We start from the raw sequence: 15,049 nt of genomic DNA on the forward strand, positions 1-15,049 counted from the left end.
AACTCTCATTCATGCTAATACACTCCTGATGAATGTTCTGCTATGTGGTGGGTAGTGTGTGTGAGGCTGAAGGAAAACCTGATGTGGAAATATCCGTAAGACCTCAAACGTCTTAAAAAGTTAACTCCCAGACACTCATGTTCAAGCTACACACACACCCACACACACACTCGCTTTCTTTCAAATGGACTGAGCTGTCCTGTATCAGTGACCTTAATTCATGTTTCAAATCCACATGATGACTTTGAACTCTGTTTGAACAGTAAAAAAAAAAAAGCTGCCCTCTTTTCCTCTCCTTTCTTCTGTCCGCTCCTATTCTCTCCACAAGGTACGTATAACAACTGGAACAGCCACATCACAACATGAAAGTGGAGACTTGACCTGACCGGAATTCACTGTGCCTAAATCATTCTTAATATGAGAGCCGAGCAGCCTTGTTCGGGGGATTATCCTCAATAGAACAGGAAAGATTTCCAGCTAATCTATATAGGAATGCCCACTCTGGAGAAGGTGAAGGGAAGTGGCTGGGACCAAAGGTTTCTCTTGGAAGCCAACACACTTCATTATTCTTTTGTGCAGCAATTAGGGCCCAACCACTAAGAAAAGCAATATATTTCTGTTCTTTTACAACATGTGTGTCCTCCAAGGTACGGAGAGAAGACTTCCCTTTCTGAAATGAGTAGTCATGAACAGTTGATTTCTTAGCAGTTTTGATAATTGATTGATCGTTTGTCATTTATCAACCAAAAATGTCAAATATTTGCAGATTCAAGCTCATCAAATGGGAGGATTTGTTGCTTTTCTCAGTTTTATATAATTTTTAAAAGAATAGATTTGGGTTTAGTCGGTCAAAACAAATGATTTGAAGATGTCACCATTCTGGGTTCTGGTTTAAGATTAATTAAGAAATGAATCCAAAAAACTAAATGAATGATGAATTAAAGATGAAAATACTACTTTTTGCAATTACATGATCCTTTAGTCCAGAGCACAAAACCTAGGCACAGCATCAGGACAGGTTGGCACTTTTTGCAGCCGGTGTTTGTATCCAGACCGAGGAGTTTTTAGAGGTTTGCCAACATTTTTGCTCATTTGGTAGGCTATACTAGGAAACACCACTGCCCACTGTGTCGCTCTTATCTCATTTCAACATTACGAAACTCAGTAGGTGAAAAACATTTGCCCAGAACCAAAGATAGCAACCAGTTAGAGAACATTGTGGAGCATTAAGCAGCTAAAGCGGCAGATATTTTTCTCAGGATGTTGGTGGAAATCAAAAACTTAACTAAAAGAAGATTATTGGATTCATCAGATGGCCAAAAGCAGGACACATATATCTGCTGAATGTGTAAATAAGGTAACCAGTTGACCATAACAAACTTCATGAGCTGAAAATATGTCAGTGTTGTGTTTACAACTCTTTCTGCTGCCCCCAAGTGGTCAAAAATATTTGTTGCAGCTGTAAATCAGTGAGAGAAAACAACAGAAGTGGTTAATTTTGTTCACAGCAAAGGGTGTTCAGTAACTTAATTAAAACATGCTGGATGCGGTTGGAGGGCTGGGATGTGTATGTATGATAGAGAGCGTGTGTGCATATATGTATGTAAGGAAAGATCTGGCAAGAAGAGGGATGGGCACAGTTTTAATTAGTGCTCTACTGGAAGCTGGAACAGTGGAATCGTTGTGGAAAAGTCCACAACAGCTGCAGTGGCTGTTTGCTGGCTATTCAACATAGCTCTCACTCCCACCATGCACCCTTCCAGCTATCCCTGTTTCTCTCTCTTTCTCCTCCACTCCTGTGCTAGTTCAGGTGTCTGGGGCAGCTAAGGAAGCACTGGGTGGCACCCACCCAGACTGGCCGGGCTGGCAGTGGCCGCTCTGTTGAGGAATGTATGAGAGGGTTGCTGGCAAGCTCACTGCTTGGCAGGTTGTCCCGCTGGGGAATCACTCAGTGAGAGCAGACTGCAGCCAATTCCCTGTCAGTGGCCGGTGAGCTCACAAGGGCAGCAGTCGGGGAACATAGACGTAGACACAGAGACGGACTGTAGTCATGCTGTGTAATACCTTCCCATTCACTCTGCCTAGCCGCCACCCCACCCTGCCCATGGGGACACACTCTAAATTTTCAGAGTGGAACTGAGAAATGAAAGCAGCGGGTTCCGCTAAAAATTTCAATGGGTGGAAATCGTTTTATGACTGCAGTGCTCAAATTGCATGTTCATATGCTTGATTTGTTGTCCAACTTAACAGTTCTGACAGCATGCTGTTTTCTACATTTACACTATTTAGACACAAATATTTTGATGTTTTGTTGATTGTTGATCTATCTTTTGACAATGCAAAGGAACAGTGGGTTGCTTGAGAAACTTCCCCATTTCCCGCTCCATTTCTAAACCCACACAAGCCAGGCCAAACCGAACCTCAATTTCCACTTAAGCTAAACTTGAGGAGGAACCGACAACCCCAAAACCTCACCTCAACCTGACCGCACTGCAACCACTGCTGGCAGTCTGTCCCATCGCTGAGATGTTATGAACCATTGGTTGAGATATTGTTTTACTTTAGGCTTTACTCTGTCTATTTTGGCACCATAGAAATCAACACTGGCCTCCATGTTAGCTCCATGAATTACTGGCAAACCATTTCAGTTTAAAAAGGTTCTCGAAAAAATTTAGTCTATTTTGACGGAAAAGTTTAAATAATTTGACATGGAATGTTTCTTGAGGCCTGAGTGAGAGTCTGATTTTCCATCCAAATGCACCAGTGTTTAGCTGTGAGTCAGGTGCTGCCAAGAGACTTTCAAAGGCTCCTTTGACAGGACTTCTTGGGGGATGGTAACTGTTTGCAGTGCAACACTGACATCTTATGGAGGAGCAAAAGATGTGCAAACAAAACCAATCTTTCAGGCGTGTAGCAAAGTCCATCTTTGTAGTGCTCAAAAAAGTACATTTTGAGTTATCAATACTATTATTCAATCAGTACTATTATATTATACATACACTTTTGGATCCAGGATGTGAAAACATGCAGAGTTAAAATGGATGTTTTATGTAGAGTATGTTGTGGACCTCAGCACACAAAGGTAAAGATGAAAAAAATTGGAAAAATTAAAAAAGACACACATACACACAGCTATAATAAATAGCGATCTTCATTAAATATACAAAGATTTTAAGTGGGACCAGGGGTGAATTTCAACAACTTCAGTCATCCGTTAACCCCCCAACTGGTCTGAATTTGAAACTCATCTGGAAAACAGAAACCCAACCTGGAAAAATATGATGTATAGAGAACAAGACAACCTACTGTTTTGTCTTATATGGTGTCTGCTCTCTGATAATAACACTTAGACACTACACTAAAAAGTGATGTTGGTAATTTATCCCCAGATAGGCAAGTACAGGCAACAAAGGAGTTGAGGGGGATGTTTTTATACTGTCATAAGGCATCTTGGTAACCTGTATTTGTATGTTACCTTTCTAGTCTTCCACTCAAAGCACTTTTACACTACGTTTATTCACCACTTCCACACATCGATGACACTGCATCAGGAACAATTTGGGGTTCAGTATTGCTTAAGGATACTTTGAAACCAACAACCTTCCAATTAGTAGACGACCCGCTCTACCTCTGTGCCACAGCCGCCCAAGCTGTGGCCATCTTCAAGCCACCAACCCAAAGTGTTGGATATCACAAATGACTCTGTGACATGGACTCACAGATAGTGTAGCACAGATAACATAGCGTTGAGCAATAAAAGCATGCTTCAGGGCTTTAAAAGGCAAATGTATCATGCAAATATGTATTTTATATGACTCATTCATCATTATTGTGAGCTTTTAGTCTTTCATCCATCTAATTTGGCCGTTTTAAACAAATATTGTCAGTGCTTGCAGATGTGGTCCACAAATTACACATTCACCAAATAAACCCGTCACCCTTCAAACAGGCAACATTACAATCACCAGATTTATAAATTATGGAAATTCTTTCACGTCATTCAGGAATTAAATTTGAGTAAGTACATTTTTGCAAAAATTCAAAACTGTCTAAATCTTTTGCATTTTTATTTTTCCTTAATTTGCATTACAGCATCACATTTTAGAATCAGCAATGATGATTAACAACAGAAGAGTTATCTTGACCATTCAGTTGTGGGTAAAATGACGTAGTAGTAGCACAGTTGATGCTTCCATTCCCTTAAAAATGTATAAACATAGAATATCCCTGTTATTACTGAGTGATTTTTAGAGGATTGGACCTTCCTGAGTTTCTGATCTGTTTCCAGTTATAATAGTTTGTCTCTCAGATCTGACTGTGCTGCTTTCTGAATCCAGGGGTCCAACCATTTTTCCCATAAAAGAGAAATAATGTCAGGATATTATAACTCATTACTCTGTGTCACTTTGAGGAGCATTTCAAACAAGTGTTTTGTTTTTTTTTCTCATGTGAGTTGAGTAGATCCAGTAGTAGTAAATCCAGAATTTACCAGTTTATAAATAAATAATGCATTTAAGTTGCTTGTTCCAGCTATTTCTATACATTTTATGAAGGTGGATATTTGAGAACATTTTTAGTTAATTTCCAGCATTGGAAATATTATGTGCCATTACATAAAGCTACTTGGTGCACTGTGTCACTGACAGCTTTTTACCAATAGATGGCGCTAAGAACCTACTTTAAGATTTGCTGCAGTTTTGCACCAGTGGGCAGTTCTGCCTGTGTTTCACATATTTCTTGATTTATGCATAAAAAATTTGTTTCATTAAAACATTATGCAAATACAAGCTCTTGTTGTGATTACTGATAGTTTGTATTTATGTTTGATTATGACTGATTATGTAGTCAACCAAGGAAAATCATGATTTGGTAACATAATCATGGACCCTTAAAGGATTCAATGTTACTGTTATGTATGTTAAAAAATGCACTGTTGTTTAGGACTACACAACAATTATAGGTGTCTTCTACATAACCCTACACAGAAAGTTATCACCTCTCATTTTCCAGAATATCAGGAATATCAAGCTTTTGAATTGGCCTCTGATTCACTTACTGTGTCTTCTGTCTTTCTTGGTATATTTCTTACACAGTTCCCTGTATGTTGTGTGCATTTGGAATTGTATAAGTGAAATATAAATAGGACTGTATAAAATCAATGTCCTAAGAGGTAAAAATACATTTATAGATTTAGATATGGCTTTGTTTTTCTGTTAAAACATAATGCATCCTATTTGTTTAGGTCAGGGGCTTGGTGACAAGTGTAACTGTCACTGGTTAACATGACAAGCTTTCTTCTGATGAGGACAATATTTCTTTTATTGTGGAGAGAAGGAGATGGCGTTCAGCATCCTGCACACCTGAGACAGGGGAAAAAATGCTCAGAGCTCATAAAGAGCAGGTCAAATCAAGGTGGATCAGCTAATTGGGCTTGAGAGGAAGGACTGTTGTAAACAGTCATGATCGATGCCCCCTCCCCAACCCACCGAGGGCCGAGTCTTTAAACTGAAGATGGTAGGAGGGGTGGGGGGTGGGTAAAGGAGACGGGCGATGCACTTATCTGGCTGAAAGCAACACATGACACCACGCTCACACATGAGTAAAGCCTTGGTTAGTTTACTCTGGAATGAATTAAATGGGAGTCGAGACGGAGGATCATCTAATAAGGTTGGGCAGTTAAGTGAGCTTGTTCCGTAAATGTCTGATCCTGTTCAAGTTGCTATAAAACATATCAACCCCCTCCAGTCCCTGTTAAACACACGTACACATCTGTCCTGGTCACATGACAGCAGTAACCACAGGCATCAATTATAGATTGGTGACATCATCACAGTGTCTGGGTACAGTTTCTGTCCCCCATGTGAGGGGGGGAATTCCCAGGTTGGCTGTGTGTACGCTTTGCTTCATTTACTGCTCTGTGACCTGCTGTTGTTATGGTTACAAGCGAGCATTGGCTCAGAAAAAACGGTTTAAAATCATGTTACATTTTTAGCAAGTGATTTGCAGCTACAGTTGCAATGCGGTGGCAACATTCATTTCATATGGTGTCATGATACCGCAGTAGAGCAAATGCCACCTCACCACCCATTGAGTTAGACAAACATAGTGTCCCATTGTTATGTATTTATGAGCACTGCCGTCCAAAACCATTTTTATTTCATGTCTTTTCTGTGAATGACCAGAATCCCAGCTTTTCTCCTTTTTAAAAACACATTTTCAACATATTTAAACAAATATATTTTAATATGAGCATGAAAACAAATCAAAGGGTGCACTCAAACCAAAGCACAGTCAACGATACTACTTCTAAGGCATACTGACAATGCTAATATGCTAATATTTAGCAGATATAATGTTTACCATGTTTACCATCAGCTGACAGTAACATTTACTAAACAGTATTAAACACAAAGTATAGCTGAGGCTGATGCGAAAAGATGATGGGAAAGTATTTGGTCATAAACCAAAGTATTGGACAAATACATAATTTGACCCAATGATGGCGCTTGATGAAAGCTGAAGGGATCACCAGACTTATTGAAATGTTTTCTCTGGGAATTCAATGGTAATTCACTGGATAGTTGTTGAAATAATTCAGTCTGGACCAAATTGGTGGACAGACTGACTGAGAGAATGTGGCTAGCAAGGCCAATAAGAAAAAAAGACACTTATTTTGATTTCCAAAATGTGGCTATTGGAAATTCTTTTGATTGCAATAAACATAAGAAAATTACTTTCTTATTTCTTTTTCTTAAGTTACATTCTGCTGGGGGGAAAAAATCAAAGGATATAATCTAGGGTATGCACACCTCACACGTAACATATTATAAAAAACCTCTCTCCAGAAACATTCAACAATGAATTAGTCCCACATCACAATTAAATAATGTGTACCTATGTGTTATACATTAAAAACAAATATCTGAAATATTGAATCAGTTTAACAGAATTATATAAAACATAATTTTTCATTTACAGCTCTTCCCCTTTCTCTGTGACATTTGACCTCAAATGTCCTCTTGGTTTATCCACTAGCGTAATAATTTTTGCTGCAAACAATCAGTCATCAGCTTTGTTTGAGGAGCGGTCTATTTTTGCCCTGCAGATCTGTCTTTGGAGGCCAAACCAGGAAGAGGTGATGTCATGATGGCTATCACTTACAATGCTCCAGCCAGCTCCAGATGTACAGACCCCCTTCTCTCCTGAGGTATGACCTCAGCCTGGGAGTACAGAGGGAACATCTGCTTGATGATCTGGTTAGCAGGAGGTTTGAATCTGATGCAAGACACTACACTGGGGAGAGCTTTCTTGTGTGATCTCAGGGAAAATATTTGTGATCAGTCCTCATGTACTGTAGCTCTAACTGGTGTCTCGAAATAGGTCAGAAACAAGAAGACTAGTTAAAAGTTTGTGTGTCTCGTATACTGAACGTGTACTCATTTATGCACTTTGATTGACGAGGACATTTCAGAGACTATTTTCCTGTAAATTGTTCCAGGCAATATCGAAATACCTTTGGCAAGAAGATCCTGCAAAACACTGCGCTGCTGAAAACTGTGACCCTGACATTCTTCAGCTTATCTGCTCACTCCAATGATGATCTATCACAAGATGTCCAATCCACTGTAAAACATGCAAGGGGAATTAAATCTTTTATTAGGTGCAAAAGTTTATTCTTGACCTTGTTATTTGACAAAAAAGACGAGGTGAGGTTGAAAGCTCAGAGGAATAATGCTAGCATGTCAATCTTGGGTTAAGAGAATTAATCAACCTTTTGTGACTCACTATTGTTCTTCAGACACTTTAAATGCTAAATACTGCGAAGACTCTGCCTCTATCTGTAGGCTATGTCCTACATAAATACAGTTTTCTGCTGAAGTTTTAGCCATTCTGATTATTTCACACTATTTCTGTTCAGTATTTGTGTTTTTGTTCGTCCTGTCCTCACTGGTTTCAATTAGAAAAAGGTGATGTCACATACCTTTAAGCACGGCAGTTGTCTGCCAGGACACTTAAATCCACCAATCCAACCACACCCACACCCATCCTCATTCAGCTGATCTGCTGAGTTTTTTAATGTTAAACTATATCTTTTTTTACACTCTATAACTTTAAATGATTGACATCAAAACTTTAAGGAAACAAAATCAAATATCTCTGTGAACAAACATTGTTCACAGAGATAGGGCTATCAGTCTAACTGTTCAAAAGCTGAGATGTGGATTGACTTGTTTCCACAGGACATTCTCCCACGGGAAATCAATGGCTTGGCTGTAAATTTAGTGTTTCAATTTCGCAGAGAGCCGCACTACCAGCAGTGGATAATCTATGTGCTTAAGGTTTATGTTTAACAATGTTTATGATTATTTTACCAATGTTTTCACATTTAAAAGTGCAACAAATCATCCTGTACCGGGGGGATCCACTGATATTTAGAACAAGGACAGAGGAATATTTGCAGCTTCAAGCTTTCAGTTTTACTTTAAAACCATCATCAGGAGGAGGTAGATCATGTAAATGTCATGACTTTACTTGATGTTGTGTTATTTGTTGATATGTGTTTCTTGACACCTCTATCTGCTCCTGATAATTGTTTTAAAGTAATGGTTTGACCTTTTGGGAAATATGAGTATTTGCTTTCTTGCCGAGAGTTAGATGAGAGAAAATTGATACCACCTATATGTTTGTAACCTAAATATGAAGCTGCAGCCAGTAGCCAGTTAGCTAAGCCTAACATAAAAACTTGGTAACAAAATTGCCTGCACTTCTAACACTCACTAACATATTATACTTAAAAAAAACTTGGCTAGGAGCAGTAACTTCTTGAATCTTGATACCATTTAACTTACATTTTTAATTTGGTTGGTATTAGTGCACCAATAATTAAAAGTCCAGTGTGAAGGATTTAGTGCCATCTAGCAGTGCAGTTGCAGATCCAAACTCCCTCATTTCACCCTCCCCTTCCAAGCACAAAGGAGAGACTAATGTGGTTGTAAAACACGCGTAAAACACCAATTCTGGAGTGCCAGGATCGCTCACCTGGTAGAGAAATGGTGCCCCATGTACCAAGGCTGAGTCCTTGCTGCAGTGGCCTATGATTCAAATCCAACCTGAGGGCCTTTTCTGTGTGTCACCCCCTCTGTCTCTGCCCACCTTTCCTGTCACTCTTCAGTTGTCACTATCGATTAAAGGCAATAAAAGCCACTGTAGAAACATGATTGTTCAATATGGCCATGGAAGATGACCCGCAATGTCTGTAGATATAAATAGTTCATTCTAAAATAACAAAAACATAACAATTCCTATACTTCAGTGATTATACACTAATGAAACATGGTTATGAATATTTTATTCCATTTCTGTCAATAGATCCTCCAAAATGTTACATACTGGACCTTAAACAGAGTTGGCAAAGCATGTTGTAAGTAGTTTATGATCTGAGCGCAATAATTCTCTTTTTAATGTCTCAGGAAGACAAAACTGACAAAAAAGTAGTCTTTTAAAAAAAATGTGATTACTCACCTCGCAGGTACTAGCAAGCCTTTCCTCAGGAGCTGAGCTCAAAAGGATCTTCAAAGGTATAACATGTCAAACACAAATTCATGAATCAAAGGGAAACACCCTGGACTGGACGCCGGTCCTTTGCAGGTCTAAAGCAGAATACCCCAGGGCAATTTAGAGTCTCAAAATTCACTTGACTTACACAAAATAAAAGGAAATTTACATGAACACAGGTAATATCATCAAATGCAATAGGTTTTATTAGGACACCTCCTTAGTGAAGAAATGCTTCTGAGAGTGCACCTGTAGGGTGAGGGACAGCTGGTCGAGATACAGGTGCACTGCCATGTGTCAGCCCAGAACAAGTGTCAGCAGTTGGTTGAAGTTCATCGTGTCACCACCCCCTTGTGCAAAATGTGCCGCGGCTGCTTTGACTGACAGCTGTGCTATCTAGGGTTAACTATCCCATCTGACAAGTGACTGTGACAGCTGCTGTTAGACGCTTCCCCTTCCCAAGACTCGAACACTTCTACTCAATAAACCAGGGCAGACCACCCTCCATACTGAGCCCAGGGAATCTCTTTGCTGGGGGTGAACAGAATTGTATGTGTGCATGTGTAAGAGTGGGGGTTGCAGGTCCTCAAGGGAGTCTCATTTTACACAGTGGGTTTAGATTAGAAGTATGGCATTGTCTAGTGAGAGGGCCGGTGATTAAACCTCTAAAAGATCAGTGAGAAGAAGCAATCAATCAAGTGTGCTTGAGATAAACCTCACAGGGTAAAAACAGACATACCTTGACCATAAGATGACAAAGTGGCGAGCTAGTAGGACCTAAGGTAGTGCCACACTCTGATTGGTGCATCCTCTGTCTCTGTGCAATGAAGGTAGAAGAGGAAAGCCGAGAGCCCCTAGAGACAGCATTCAAATATTACCACCCCAGACATTATTTCTAGAAGGACTTGCAAAAAGCCGCGCCAAATGAGCCACCCGTTTGAAATGTGAGCTGGCCTGATGCACTGCTGCCATGCCTCGCATTGCTGCAAAGAATTTGATGGGCTTGCCAAGAGCCCTCGGAAGGCAAAATGAATTGCATGTGTGAAGGAGTGTCAACTAAACACGTGTGTCAGTCATCGTAAAGCATTTCCACCCCGTGCTAATTCATGGAAGCCTATGGAGATAATGTTGTAATCAATCCTAACCCGTGAGTCCACTCTTCCTCTGCCTGGTTAGAGACAGGCAGCGCTCCAAAGTTTCTAAATGGCTCCCGCTCCTCATGAACCCTGACCTAATAGAGCCTACTACTAAGTGGTTCAAATGTTAATGTCCTGTCTGCACCTTTTACGTGCAACATGTTGGCCTTGTAGTTCTTGTCCTGTTTTGGGTTGAGGGAGCAGATAACTATTTGACTATTTCAAGAGCCCGAGCTCATCTTTTAGATTATGCAATCTGTCTTTCCTGCACTCTGGTATGATTGTGATGTCTGCACTGGACATTCGAACAGGACTCACCACCAAGGAAATATTGAGGTGACGGAATGAAAAATGAAATTTGACCATGAAATGTTATTCCTTAGCTTTGGGAACAGTATGTGTAACAACATAATCTAAGCTCAGAGATACATTTTGTTTTGGGCTTTATAAATAAAAAATAAAAAAAGTTTTTGCATCAGGATAATGATTAAAATGCAAATGGTGGGACCCTCGCAGCTGATTAGTGGTGCACAAATGTTGTTGTTATAAACCACAGTGATGTTAAAGGTCCAGTTTGTAACATTTAGGAGGATCTATTGGCAGAAGTGGAATATAATATTCAGAGGTATGTTTTCATGAGTGTTTATCAACTGAAAATAGGAATTGTTGTGTTTTTGTTACCTCCGAATGTTTTTATCTACAGACGAAGCAGACCGCCTTCCATGGAGTGCACCATGTTTCTACAGTAGCCCAGAACGGACAAACCAAACACTGAAGATTTCACGTAATTTTGAGAGTTTCGCGGCTGTAGTTTCTCCTACACACTTCACAGCCCGTTCTTATTCCCAGGTCAAATACAGACGTGGGCCGTGTTCAGTTTGTTGCAATCTGCTACTTCACTACTAGATGCCACTAAATCCTACACACTGTTTCTTTAAATTCATTACAATCCAATCATGGCTGATGTTGACCAGACGTAAGGCGGTTCTAATCGAATACACTTTTTTGTCAGATTCAGCAAAGATCTCCTCAAGGTCTGCTAGCTTTCCACTCTGTGCGTGCTTAAGAAAATTCAGTGGTTGGGAACCAAACAAAGTGGATTGGACTGAGCCACACAACACTAGCTAGTTATTCCAGCTACGATTTGTGTGTCAGGAAATGTTAAATTACGTACTCATGGACTTTCAGCTTACTTTCTAGTTTGCAAAGATATGATGGGAAGGGTCTTCTTGGTTCTTCCTCTCTGCATGATAGCTGTGCAGCAGCAACTGTAGCGACAGTTTGCAAGCCCACAACAAGGCTAACGTTAGTTACATTATTCGCTCTGTCGTTACTATATTATTATGGCCTCCAGAATTGCCTAACCACCTTTAAATCTAAATGGACTTGTGTAGAGCTTTAAACGCCTATGATACTTTCATTACTATTCCAAACCAAAGAAAAACATGTGACATTATCACCTTTTTCAGCACTTTTCTACAAATGTACCAAGAGCTTTAAGCATGAAGTTATATGAACTAACAGGTAACTTGCTGGGACAGTTTTGGTGGCTTTGGTTCTAAATCTTTAGCACTAAATGCACCTGTGTGGGAAAATCTTATTCCAAGAGTTGTAAGCATCTTGGTCTGTTGATAAAAAAAAAGTGTGAACACAAGAGACCAGAAGATGTACAGTTTAATCCTTGAGAATTCCCAGTTTAGTCAATGTGAATTTCCAAAAGGTGCTGCAGTTTTTATTGTTACTCTGGTGCCGTTGATGATCTTTTGCCAGCCTTGAACCCCATGAACATTGCCAGATGTGGTTGTCGGAGGTGTCGAACTACGCCAGTGGTAGCACAAAAAGTTTAGCCATATATGAGGTGGACAGAGCTTCAAGACTCCAGCCTGCAGCGGGACCACAAGGTTTGAATTTGAAAGTCTGATGTCTGCCACATTCTTGTGTTTGCCGTTCTATCAGGTTGAGATGAACTTCTCTTGCTGCCTGAAAGGATTTAATGTTATATATACTTTAGATTCACAGGGTGCCGACTGTGTCTCTTTCAGCAGCAGTACAGGTGACCTAAGGTTGGCTCACTAGTGACATCTACTACAAGTTAGTATGTTAGACAGCAGAGAACGGCGAAGGAGCTGCCCCCTCTGTTGGCCTTTTCCCTTCTCCATCCGTGGTTGGTGTCCTGCTGTGTGATGTCTCAACAATGGAGACTGTCACCTAAGTGCATCCATATTCAGTTCCTACCCAACAGTGCAAGGCCACTCTAAGTAAATAGCAGCAGCCTCTCTTTGTTCAGAATATGTATGAAACACATTATTTGTTTTCCTAGATGGCAATATTCAGTCTTCATGTGTGAATAATCAAAGCGAGATACAGCCATTACAGCATCAGTTGTCACAGCCATTACTGCAGTACTGGAGAAGGTCTCTCTTTTTCATAGTTTGAGTAGCTGCCTTGCCACTGATACAACCATAATAAGGACATAAGTACATAAGTAATGGTAATTGATTTTCATTTTTAGTGCTTACATTGTCCTGATCCCAGCAACTGCATTAGCAAACTTCTGTGATGTAAAATAGAATTTGCTTTATGTCAGCCACTTTAAAAATGCTAATATTTGCATGCAGCGGCTGTTTTATGCTGCACAGAGGGAGGATGACCGACACTCTTCAGCAAAGTAATGAAATTTGCCAACAAATCTTGTTGGATATGTTATAGGCTATTCCGGTATTTGTCAGACGCAATGTAAAGACCAACAAGTAAATAAATAATGGATTTTTTATTTCCCCAATTTTATTCCTGGCAGTGTGGAGAACATTTAGACCTAGCATTAGATAAAATTGACTGATAATATAACTGAATGGTTAATTCATAAAATCAGTTGTTTGAAAAGGAAAATAAAATGCATATATGTAACTTGTTGTCCTGGTGAGGGCCCTGTGTATAACTTGGTTTTGCAGTTCTCAGGTTCCTTTGAGTGAAATATCCATTATATAAAAGAAGTATTTAGTTCTGTTACTTAAGTAGAATACCACAATGTACAAACACCCCCCTACAAGATGAATTTTATTTGCAATTGAGTGTTTTACAACAAGGTATTGCTACTTTTACTTAATGTTGTAGCTGTGAAGATGGACATTAATTCAGTTACCTTATATATTATTGGGTAATACATAACAATGCTTGTTTGTTTATTTAGATCCCCATTAGCTTCTGTATAACAGTCGCTATTCTTCCTGGGGTCCACACAGTCATGTCATGGTGACAATACAAATATACACACTCACATTACACAATACAATACACTGACACAACACATTGTAACGCACATATATACTGTAGATAAAACAATTTAATGCACTCTATAGACAAACACAAAACAATAAAAAGAAGACTAGCTCCGACTCAACTTAACAAATATATCCACAGATAAATATTAACATTTCACCAGAGTGCTCATGAGACTGATTATAGTCTCTGCATGTAAATTCATCTACAAAATAACTATAACTAGATTAATGTAATGGTATAAAAAGTGCAATTTGTCCATCTGAAATGTAGTAAAGTGCAAATAAAGTAGTATAAAATGAAAATATACCAAAGAAAGTGTAAGTAGTGGTAAGCGTAGCCTACTTCATTAAAGACGTTGTCACTTTTCAGTCGTGGGGTAGAGAAACGTTAGTGTTAACACCAAGATGGGCGCGGTACAAACATCAAAGCAAAACTATATTTCTGAGAATATATTACCTGTTGATTACACTGCATTACATGCAATAAACCCTGATAAAGTCTGTGTAACCTCAGCAACCTCCTCCTGAGGTGTCTGTGGTGAAATGAAAGTGCAGTTATGATGTGTGTGTGTGTGTGTGTGTGTGTGTGTGTGTGTGGGTGGGTGTGTAGTGTGTGTGGTGTGGGTGTGTGGGTGTGTAGTGTGTGTGGTGTGTGTGTGTGTGGGTGTGTAGTGTGTGTAGTAGTAGTAGTAGTAGTAGAGGGAATCCTTCAACTAAAAAAGTTTGGGGAGCCTTCTTTCTATTCCTACACATAATCATCATCACCACCACCATCCTCCCCGTCCCTCTGTCTCTCTCTCTCTCTCTCCCTCCCTCCCCCCCCTCTCTCTCTCTCTCTCTCTCTCTCCTCGCACTGTTTTCCCAGATTCATTCACGTGCAGCTCGCTCCCGCCTCACTCAGACATTCTGTCGCCAGCGCCGTGACGTCACCTACGCCAGGAGCCTCCCTCCGCTCTGAAACGTTTCCCTCCGCCTGTCTTCAAGATAATCTAGTCCCACTCACCGCGGCAACCCTGAACTTGACTGAGCAACTCGCAAAAAAAATAAATAATTAAATTAAAAATAAACTGAAAAGAC

At 39.9% G+C, this 15,049-nt stretch overlaps 1 long non-coding RNA gene across 2 annotated transcripts; it reads left to right on the forward strand.

The window, feature by feature from the left end:
• Positions 1 to 1,216: 1,216 nt before the first annotated feature.
• Positions 1,217 to 14,995, forward strand: LOC127354754 (uncharacterized). Of its 2 annotated transcripts, none has more exons than XR_007881609.1 (3): positions 1,217 to 1,357; positions 7,106 to 7,207; positions 14,838 to 14,995. It is a non-coding gene; the product is annotated as an uncharacterized LOC127354754 (long non-coding RNA). The 2 variants fall into 2 exon arrangements; XR_007881610.1 differs by lacking the exon at positions 14,838 to 14,995 and adding an exon at positions 7,499 to 7,783.
• The last annotated feature ends 54 nt before the right edge of the window (positions 14,996 to 15,049 follow it).

Source organism: Dicentrarchus labrax, unplaced genomic scaffold (assembly GCF_905237075.1).
Source record: "Dicentrarchus labrax unplaced genomic scaffold, dlabrax2021, whole genome shotgun sequence".
NCBI lineage: Eukaryota > Metazoa > Chordata > Actinopteri > Moronidae > Dicentrarchus > Dicentrarchus labrax.